Source organism: Rhea pennata, chromosome 4 (genome assembly GCF_028389875.1).
Source record: "Rhea pennata isolate bPtePen1 chromosome 4, bPtePen1.pri, whole genome shotgun sequence".
In the NCBI taxonomy this organism is placed as follows: Eukaryota; Metazoa; Chordata; class Aves; order Rheiformes; family Rheidae; genus Rhea; species Rhea pennata.
Window position 1 is genome coordinate 59518985 of NC_084666.1, and position 12220 is coordinate 59531204.

The window sequence follows — 12220 nt, forward strand, 5'->3', positions numbered from 1 at the left end:
TACTGTAGTCTGCAGTTTGGCAAATTTAACCACAACCATTCACGTCTGTAAGGCCAGCAATACAGCTTCTGCAGAAGGACGAGGTAAGCACCTGAGAATGAGAACAAAATAAATCATATGCTTTAATTTGACAGAACTCATCTGTTGCAGCCCCAAATGCCAGTATTTCAATGACATAGATTTCAGATATACACCCAAAACAAAATTTCCTTCTGACATGAAGCCATATAACATCTAAGAACTTATTCTCTCTATCTTCTCTATCTTCTATTTGATCAGTAGATGTAGCCTTTTTTTTTTTTTTTTTTTTTGGTCCATATGGTATTTCCTACTCTAGGTCTAAGGTGAAAAATGAGGTCATGTAGATTTCTGCTTCAAGCATCCTGATGCTCTTCCTACAGTTCAAGTCAAGCTGACCCTAACCCAGTTAATAAATACTTTCAGTGTTGCTCTTTCTCTATATCCTGCCCAAATGTAATGACATCACAGCAACAGTTCCAGGCACTGCAGAGATGATGGGAAAGTATAAACAATGCTCCATCTGCAGTTCATTTGCTATCACTATAAAAAAAGCAAAACAAGCCTTTGACTGATGGTTGGTTTCCACAGTTCAGTGGCAACAGCTTTGCAAATGAACTATTTCAGGCAAGAGCCAGTGGCAGTTATTTGATAAAATGCAGCAGTTCTGATAATATGTGGATTTTTTTTAACACGGACTTTGCAAGTGATAGCATTCAAGGACAGACTTGCTTGGTCAAATTTGACCTGGGTGCTGAATGTATGAAAGCTGAGTAGTAGAGATTACTGCAGGAAATAAATACATTGGGATACTGAAGCAGATAATTTAACATGAATATGTGCAGCTACATAGCTGTGCACAGACAGTAAGGTCTATTTGGAGGCCTAGTAATTAAAGTCTGGGTATACTCTAGCAATACTATTTTTTCCCTTTTTAGGTACAGGGGTATTTTATCTTCAGGTTTTTCAAATATACTCAAGCAGGCTTTTAAAAAATACTATTATTTTCCTTTTACTTGAATCAGTTATCAGATAAAAGCAGCACAGTTTGGCAGTTTTCTACTATTATCCAAAGACATTTTGTTTCAATATTACCCAACTACTCTGAACTAAAAGTGAAGGATTCCAATAATAATCTGCACGGCTGGTCCCTTCAATATTACATTCACGTGGTTTTCATGCTGCTGCAATGTAATCAGTCTCTGATATTTTTAATTATTATCTTTCCAATTGTGTAAATGAATTCTGATTCTCCTGAGGAAAAACATTTTATAGTTCATCAGATGTGATATACTAATGTGCAAAGAACACAGTTCATGTGATAAACAGTAAGAAAACCTTAAACAATACAGGACTACATTCTCACCTTGTGAAATCAATTAAAACTCCTGCAATATCACTATTTCACTCATTTACATCTGCTGAAGAGACCGCATCTGAGGGAAGCACGGCCACCCAGAGAGAGGTGGCACGAAGGACAGGTTGTCTCATTGCCCACTACTTTGAGTACCTGGAGAGGTCTTCCCCCTCATTTCATACGATACATCTTACTAGACAGGGAATTGTAGTCTCAGCTTGTACCACAATTTCCTTAGAAGCTCAGAACACCGTTACCTGACGTTTGGATTGTTGTCAAAATTTTGTTCTAATATCCAAACTTGTTGAAATCTTGTAATCAAAGCCAGACGTTCTTTGCATTTATAGGTGCTTGATACAGGGTTGGATTGAGCACTGAGGCCAAATTTCAGCATCACTTGGCCAAAGTTCTCACCTCATCAACCTAATGTAAACACCACCTCAGGCTCACTGTGGGCCTCTGCAGACTGCAACTAGCCTCTGCAAGGGCAGAGGTATTTCCTCCCTGGACTTCACTTCATCCCTCATCTGCAGCTGGCCTTACCCTGTCAATACCATTTGGTGAATTCTGAGCTCAGTTAAGAGATTTTATCTCACCTTCCTGTCCTTGAACAGTCTCAGTCTCAGGGATGTTAGGCCTGAGAAACAGTTTTGGAGCAAACTGGATTGTGAGAACATGACCCAAAAGTTCCTTGGTTTGATGAAAAATGCATTGAATTCAGTGAGATGCTTTATCTAGTGAGCTTTTCTTCGATCTTCCCTCAGTTCCCAGAGGTGGATAAATAATTCAATCAAACATAAACATAATCAATTTTGAAATCTCCTGAATAAAATAGTCGATCTTTTTCCTGGTCACTCCCCTAGCTCTCATTAAAACAATGAATATTATGAGAACTATATTCCATTCCCAGTTCATGCACAAATTTCCAGGGAGGACTGCACCTCACTCTCAGAGTCTCACATTTCAAAGGTCCTGAATATTCACACGCTCTAGTCTACTCAGCAAGAATTAGACTCTTCCATTAACTCTGAAAATCAGGCTATGAACATGCTGTACTCAAATTTCTACTTTGCAAAAGGATATTTTTTAACATCACAGAGGTGTAAGAAGCATGAATCCAAATACTTATCAGGTAATCAGATATTATGAAGAAGAGGTATGTAAGGCCTACTTACACAAAATTACCAACTGTGTTGTGGGGGTTATTGCCCCTTTTTGCACCAGTGAAAGTCCATGTCATGCACATTTGCATTTCACTTCCTTTGATTGGAGCTGTTTCTACTCTATAGCAAGGTAGTTATATTGTTCCTGTGTAAAATTCAGTGCTTGTTGGCCATTTATCTTTCAGGCATCTTGCAGAACTCCTGACTGAATGCTTGATATTCTCTACTAATTCATTAGGTAAAACATTCATACATAATACATAAACAAATTTTAATATATATTTATACCTATGAACTTCTTCATATTTTGGTCTTTTCTTGATCATAGCCTTTCATTTCTTCTTCTTACCAGGAGCAACTGAAATGGCATCTCTTAGTCTTTCTAAACAATTCATTCACTCATACCACCAACCCAGGATATAATCTCTTATTTCCAACGGGGAACTGCTTGCAGCCATCCCCCCGTAATACACACCAGGAATTCAGCAGTATGAATGAAAATAATGACACACATAAAGCAATATGCTGTATTTTTTGAGGGGGATCAAATTTTCAGAAGATCTGCTAACATGCAAAATGGGTATGCAACTCCAGCTACCACTCTTTTCCTTGTAATTATTTACAGGGAACCATTGGGAGCCAGCTTGTCATAATACTCATTCATACTTGCAAACCACAAACAAGGAGAAAGCTGAGCCAGGACTAATGCAAACAGAGAGAGAAACAGATAAGCACATCTGGTTATGTATAAACAGCCAGTTTTTGCTTCCTCTCCTGGAAACTTTCTTGGATTGTGTTTCACCTCAGTTCATTCTTTTAGAGAAGAAATGGCCTGCTTCTGTAGTTGCAGAGTATTTTAAAACATCATGAGATTCAAGCGTCATAAGAGGCATAAATTGTCCAAGAGCAAAAGTAGAACTAACTTTTGAAGCCAACAACCCACCACTGTATGGATTAGTAGCAGCCAAGGAAAAGAATAAAGTTTACATAATCAGCTCTGAATATACACAAGCAATACAAACAGGGGTGAGAAGTTAGACACTAAGTGAGCTGTGATAGAGCCACACCATGAACGGCAAAGTGATTCTCAGCACAAGTTTCTTCATGTGCCTGCAGCATGGCAGCTGCAGAAGAGCCTGACCAATGAACATGCAAAGAGTCAGGACTGGGCTTTCCCACGGAGCAAAACAACCTCAGAATGAAGTGCAGAAGCCCACTTCTTGAGACAAAAGATGCTACTTGGCATCAACCAGCTGAATGATAAAAGCAATCTAACCAACATAAAAATTCATGATGGGAGCTGTCCCACAAATTGTTACTCAGTGGAGTGCTCTCACTGACTTAGGTGGACCTTGGATCAAGTTTAAAAATTGCAATATAGTAGCACCAGCTACAAACTTGAAGATTTTTTTTTAATCTCCAACTCACAAATTTATAGACCTGCTTTCATGAGGATGGAGTCCCTCATGCTTTTTACCACCTGTCAGTGTGCTTTTAATATTTAAAGCACACTAGAATCATAATGAAAAAATAACTTGGGAAATATTCACAATAAATCAAATCAAACTGTAAACGCTGTTTGCCAGTTGAACAGAATGACTAAATTAATATTAGAAACCTTCACTATAATTTTTGCTGTCTCTATACCATAGTGACTTTTTGTCTATTTACTTTTAAATGCAACAGCATATTTATTTTAGTCTTCTCCAAAGTTATTCAGAATGTAGTCATTCAACCTTTTTTAACAAAATTGCAATAGACTATCACAGAAACATTCACTGTAGAGTCTAAAGGATGGTAAATAGAAATAGATTTAGGATTTAATAGCACTATTTGTCAGAGATGAATAGATATACTCAGTTATTTCTACTTGCATCCTCTAATCCTAAATCTATGTTCCACATAGAGTTCTCAAACAGATTTATTCCAAAAGAAATGAACTTTCTCTAAATTCAATCACTTACATTTAGCTCATAGACAAAACTGTTACAGAAAGGAAAAACAAAAACTTGCTACCTATATCCTATATATTTTCAGGAAAAAAATCCTTTTGCTGTTGCAATAGTCTATAGAAAAATTAAGTCCTGTATGGCACACCCACCCTAGGGCTATTTACTGGCTTCAAGCCACCTGAAAGATACGGTCTATTTATTACTTACAATTTCAGTGGCATACATACGGTCTTTATTTATTGATTTTTGATACTCACAATCATTTAACAGTTACTCTTGGAACTTAACTTTGTAATTTTTCATGATATGTTTACAATGAACATCGTACCAGACATAGTTCCTTAATTATACGATATCTCATCTCGTTTCTGACTGAAAGGACTGAACTTTCTTAAAGAAATGATCTCCACAATTTATTCACAAAGTGAATAAATTGGCATCACAAAGATTTTTCAGCAGCAGCTATAAGTCTGCTCAATTAATCTGTTATGTAAATAAAGAGAGCATTGCAACCGAAAGATGAAAGGATTGCTTTTGCAGATATCCTTCCTGAATATTCATTCAAATCAGAATTCAGAGTTCTTTTGCTTTTAGCACGTGAGCTTAGAAATAAAAAACTTTTTAGCCAAAAGTTCACAAACGGGAGTCATTCTGCAACCCGATCTGTGTGCACAGGCTCTTACATGCACACAACCCTCCCACATTTGAAAGAAACCCATGTAAGATCAGGAGTCTTTCTCCTCAGATGGGCTTGAATATGGGCTTGAATGAGCACGGCTTACCTGCAGAAAAGGACCAAAGACAGAAGTCAATCATATCGGGAGGTTTTACATGTAAGAAAACTCATCTTTCGGCTATACTTATCCATCTTAAACAATGGGGTGAGCACAAATCTATCTGCCTTACTGTGAGAGTAAATCAAAGACTATTTGTTTGCAGAGCTTTTGATACTTACTGCTTAGTAACACCGGACAAAATTACAGAAGAATATGAGAGAGCAGTTCATATTACTTTCCAGTCAGTGTCTTTTCCCCGTCCTGGAAAGTTTACATGCAATATATTGTTTATTACCTTATGACATTGGGCTTGAAATCTCATCAGTGGTTTTGAAGTTTGGTCTGAAGACTGCCAAATCGGGTACTCAAGTTTAAATGGTGCAAAAGTAATAAAAGGGTAAGATATGCATAGATTGTTGTAAATAGTGTGATATGTCAAGAATAGTGAAAAAAGGATATTCTGCTGTGATGTAGAGCTTCATCTCAGGTCTGAATAAACACAGTCGAGCTCTCCTGTTAAGAACTCTTTTTCCAAAGCAGAAAGAAACAAAGTTGTGAGCTTTCATTAATGTGCTGAAAATGTTTTGAGAAGGTACTTATAGTTACGAACCAAAACTAGATTTCTCCATTCCTACTTTCTCATTATGGTAGAGTTTTAATGGTAAAATGCATCAGATGAGATATTTTTGTAAAGAAATATATTTATTCCATTAAGGTGGAAAGAGACAAATGTCCCGAAAAGGATTTAGCACAGGCGTTCAACCTCTGCCATTGGAAAGGGTAAGTAGCACGCTAAACAGACCTTTAATGTCAAGTCATTTTCCTTGTTATATTTCATCACAGTTAGACTTGGGTGAACTTCAGAAAGTTGAAGTTTGAGTATACACACATCCTTCTGTTTATAGAGAGAGTAATAACTCTGCAAGAACTGACCTACTATGACAGAGAATAAATAGAAAACTGTGTAAACAGATTTCATTGCAATTGGTAGCCGTTAGGCAAACTGAGGGATTCTCGAATCCACATAGTGCAGCACTGAGTAAAGACAGAATTTAACAAAGGTGAATTTAAAGACCAAAACAAGGATCTAATTTCATTTGAATGTATATTTTATAAATCCAGGATGGAATTATTTCATTTCGGATCTGTGTATAGAAAGCTCAAGATTTGACCTCTGCCTCTGAGTATAAATTCAAGAATTTCGTTCAGTTTTCTGCAGTTCAAAGAATGTGCTATACTTTATTATTTCTTTTAATGTTTTTCTTAATTAACCTCAGAATAAGCTGTAGCTAAAGGTCACGATTTAAGTGCTGGAGACTACGGAGATGCTGTTCCAGCAAAACGTGTTTTTGTGTTGCTAGGGCAACCCTTAATGTGCGATGGCACCAGCCACATTCTGAAAAACAAGAAAAGAAGCAGAAGCAGGTATTGTTTAATGGCAAACATAAAAAGATTAAATCTAGGTCAGAAAATTATTAAGCGTAATAAAAGAGGGAGAGCCAGAACATTTTAAAGTGCATTTTAAAAGACTGGTATAATATTTGTTTATTTATACTATTTATTTATTAAAAGCGTATTTAATTATTTCCCAGGAAAAGTTTAGACAACAGCTATTGCAACAGATTGCTTAATGGAATGGATTAATGAGGGTCTGAAGGGATTGCAGAAGGCTGCTGCTGCTGCCCGCGTGAAGCCGTTGGAAGGCTGTGGACTGCAGACCTTCCACAATATTGTCTTACAAATGCAGAAATCAGGTGAAACTTCCTTGGGCTTCAGCATTTGTTATAAAGCAGATCTCAACACATCTGCCAATCTTATATGCACACTTGTTCACATAAGTTGTGCATATATTTTACAATATCTCTTCCCTTCCCACAGTGACATGAATATCCTTGTGAACTGGACCCCAAACAAAGACTTTTCTATCATCTGATGTGGATAGAAATCACTGCTCTAGATTGGCACTGGAGGTCATAGGACCAGCAGCTTGCTTAAGTTATGACTGCTTATATGCACTGAGCAGATAATCTGTGAAAGCTGATCACCAGAAATTATTATCAAAAAAACTAGTTTTTGAACAGCTTGAGTAGAGCTGCGTAAATAATTGAATATTTGGCCAATTGATCACACTTAGAGTCAGCACCACTGAAGTGTGACTGTCATTACATTTGATCTCAAGCATAGTTTCAAATTCAAAATTACACTTTTTATATTTTGAAACAAAACATTTTGAGTAGTCTGTAAGACAAATTTACTTTCTCAGGCCAAAACTATTTGAAAATTCAATCTGAGTTTATTTAATAATTTCACTGTCCTGTACTCCATTTTTGGGGGGGGGGTTTGAAATATTTGAAAATTTTTTCGGTTTCCAACTTTTTTGAAAATATTTCCAAACTTCTATTTCTGATTGCCCTAGATAGATATCTTCTACAAAGAAAAATTTTCTGCAGTGGATACCATAAATATTCAGAGTTTTCTCATTGTTGTTACTTCTTACAATTGTCCTGATCTGTTGTAACTGATTTTTGCAATTGATTGCATTTACCTGGTACCTTGGCTAGGCCAAAGAAAAATACAGTTCTTCTGGTCACGAAAGAAGGAGAAAAAAGACAGTGCACAACCTTCCATTAGTTGTAGAAAGCTTATTTTGTTTATACATTTTGCAGTGCCTCACTCAAGGGCCTCTAGCACAGATATCATAGCTAATGCATATAAAGATTTTGCTTTCTGTTCACTATGTGGCAGCTCCATTAGGTTGAGATTTATCTTCTTTCTCTTGGACAAATTCGCCTGAAAACAAAAAACTTTTCCCCAAATTAAGGAAAAGGAAAGACTAAGCTGATATTATTAACTTGCTGCAGAATTTCTTATTATAGAATTTCTTTCTGGTAAGTTGAGTTTGTTGTCAACAAATACTTACATACTTGGGAATTTGCCCCAGAAAATCATGAGTACTTCTGGGAAATAAGCTTCATGAGTAGTTAAGAAATACTGATTTGATACATCTTTCTTTTGCAGTCATAAAACAAAAATGTAAAGAAAGCTGATGCAGCAGGAAAATTATTTGTAGATAGGATAATGCTCAAAAATTCCCACGTGGGAGTTGCAAACCCATTACCAAAAGTACAAATACAATACAATACAGAAAGTACAAACTGTAAAGTCTGAAAATGTGTGAAATACCTATAAAAGTGATGATTTGGATCTCTTTCTGCACATCATATATTTTACAGTAAGATTAATTATTTAGGAATACTTCTACACCAAAGCATTAACAAAATCATGGAAATTATTACATACTCTTTAAGCGAACATCTATACTCGAATTTTCCATAGACTCTATTTTCCTTACAACTCAACAGCCATAAAATACAAAAATACAAATGAACTTATTCCAAATTTGAGAGTAATATTTTCATGTTTGGATTTAGCTCTAACAAAAATTTATGCGTTCACAACTTCAGCTTCTTCTTCCAGCAGTTTGGATTATCATACTTGTTGATGGTAACATATCAAAGGCTTGATTTAGAATATTGGAAATATAGACTAATAAAAATGGTAAATAACATCGGAAAGCATTAGTCTTACAAGGGCAATAATGTTAATTATTTGACCTTTTTCTTCTTTGCATAAGATATAAAGGAAAAATCTTATGTTATAAAAAATTTCCATAGAGGTAAACTATATCATAGATAATTGCTTCTGAGAGTAGTGTGGGTACATTCATATACACAAACTAGTATTAACCCGCACGATGAACAGAGTAAGAGCATAGCCTAAGCACAGCCACGGAGCATCGCACCGAAGCTCCGCTGGCCCTTTAGCACATCCCCAACTGCATCTGGTCATGGATGCTTAAGAAAGGAGAGTAAGAAACTGCAGATGTGTAACATGAGCATCCTCTTGTAGGTCTCCAACTTTATTAGCAGCAATTAGTGAGCTAGAGACCTCATGAGCTACAGTTCGCATCCAGGTCGTTATGCTTGGTACCACCGATAGTCTCACCCTCTTTAATTTTTTTAATGCTTTTTGAGCTCATTATTACTTTTGACTTCCACAACATCCAGTGATAACAACTCCCACAGTTGTGTGGAAAATGGCTTCTTTGTATTTATTTTTGATCAGCTGCCTGAAGTTTTCATTGCATCCTTGCTGTTTGCATAAACAGTAAATAATTGCTCCCCCAAGCTCTTAGCAAGCTATTTGCCTTTCTAACCTCTCCGCTACACTGATACATCTTCAGAGCACTATGTGAGTCACCCTCAAATTACTTATCCTGATTCCAATTGAATATATTTCACTAAGATTACACAGGCCTGATCTGTCAGTGCTTTACTCTTTACACAATTGATCCTAGATGCAAATAAAGTGCAGAGTGGTTGTAAAGCAAGCCCAATTCAAAAGCACTTTATACTCAAATACATGACATAGTATATGTTTAGTCATACTATAATAGACCACCAGTTGATAGAAATCTTCCTGTTTCTAGCCGCTCCAATGGAGCCATGCTAATTTATACCAGATGCACATCTGGCCCAGTCTGTGTAGAGAAGCTGTTGAAGTAGAAATTTAATATTTAAGCTGGTACAAATCTACACAATTCTTCAATAAAATTAGATTTAGGTAAAGGATTAGTAACTACTTTGATTACCTGTTAAAGAAGGCTTATTTTTAGAGCAAAGAGAAAATTGCAAATCTTTGAATTTTTGCTGTATATGAAGTGTCGATTTTGCAACACTTAGCCTAAACGTATTTATTATTGAAGTGTTTGAGTGACACGGCTAGAAAAGTTGAGACAAGTGACCTGGCATCTTAGATGTCTTCCCTACTTTTCTGCAAAAGCTAGACATAGCCACAGCCACAGCCACAGCCAGTCAGCCACGTACACAAACTATTTACATGGAAATGAATTTTGATATATTACAGTGCCCTTCAAAAGCCATAAATGCTGAAAATCAGGAACATGAGAATAGAAATGTTCACTCACTGACCACAACTAGGCTTTTAATGATTCTGGGACTGGTGAAGATACATTTGGGATCAAGGCTGAAAAACAAGCTCTTAAAGCAAAAAGAGCATCAGTCTCTTTTCCGTTCCAACATCTTCAATTTTTCTGCTGCTTTTTTTCTTTCCCTTTTTGCTTTCTTCTTTCTTTATGTCTGGATATGAGAAGGGAAAGTTGATACCTGGGGCTAAAATTCTAGGACTTTTTTACCGCTCTTTTCAGAAAGTGGGACTGGTCTTGAGGCCAGATGACTGGTGCCCCTTAGTGACTGAAGAGTATGTAGGAGACCAGTAGAGTTTGCTACTTGTTATCCTGGCTTTCCTGAGTAAACCTGATCCTCTCTACCATTAATGTACTTTTCTATCTTCTCTGCCACTGGGTCTAACTGATCACTAGTTTTAAGCTCTGCAAAAGATTTGGAGGAGAAAAAAAGACAGTAACATAGCAGTAAGCCGCTGTGTGGTTTTTATTAATTTTCACCTGACATTCCAGAGATTTAATTAAAGTTCTCCAATAAAGAGGGATCAGTTGAGTTTCCACAGTCCTTCCTGGGCACTGACCCAAAGCATAGTAATGTATTACGGCCCTGAAGCAGCATGTGTCTCAAAGTCCTTCAAAGAGTCATAGCAGGTAACGAAAAGGAAGTACTGCATGTTCATCTCCACAATATAGAATGTTTATCATATCCTCTTCTAGATTTGTTTTCTTTGGACATACTGACATTTGCTTAATGCAATGCCTGCTGGATAAGTGGAGCATTTGGATAATAGCTCTATGCAGCATTACAGCTTTCGCATTTCTCTGTAATATGATAACTGAATATCATTGTTTCCACAACCTCATTAAGTATATTCTGAAGAAAAATATGTTGATCATATTGGAAAAAACAAAAGACATCTATCATGAAGAGGAAAGAAATTACTCTTTAGATATTTGTCAATCCATCCTAGTCCCTGCAAGTATCACATTATGGCTTGACCAACGCGAAGCTCTTGAAGAATTAGGAATGGTTTTCCCAAAGCTTAATAACCAGGTAATCAAATACTTCAAGAGTGGCAATGTACTAGTAGAAATGTGAACATTGCAGATAAGTGCAGATACTATGTGACAAATTGTCTATGCATTTTAAAAGACACTAGTATCTGGAATGTTTACACAGATAATGAAGCACTGAAATACGATTGGTTTGACACTCCGTTTAAGGATAGGTTTGAATCAAAGATGTGGAAGTACAGATGAGGACTTTATCATGTATTAGTAGCCATTTCTGATTCTATTTGAAGCACCAGTTGTTTCTATTTTATTTGGCTTGTTTTTCATATATGGTTTAGGCTGTCAATTAGTAACTAGACCTACATTAGGTGAGGGAACTTCTAAGCACACCTTCCTGTCAGTCTGACCTTCATAATCAGCTATCAGGGCCCTTCAGCAACGTAGATGTTCAATTAAAAAAGAAAAATATATCAATTCATGATAGAGAAAACACTCTATGACCATATTATATTAAGACATATAATTTTCATGAAGTTTGATCACTGGTGTTATTTAAAGAGCATGAAGGTAATATGGAGATCTAGAAAAAATTTTGAAGGATCCATGAAGAATGATTTCCCTTAGGCTGATGGAACAGTTATTTTGTTGGGGCTGCCTCTGGTTGTTTCATTTTATAAGGCCTCTGTATTGAAGAGATCTCCCTGAACTTTGTGGAATCATACTGAGTTTCGTAAGACTAAGGCAAGATTAAGTGAAAAGACTTGTGCTTGATCAGCATTCTAAGTGCCTGTGGAAATACACCCAAAATATTTTACTGTAATACAAAAATGTCTGTAACTCCACCATCATAATCCTATGTTATGAATTTTAGAATTATTGTAAGATTTCTGGTGAGACAGGTACTTAAAATACAAAACAGCTACTAACAGTATAAAACAGAACCGGCCTTATGGACC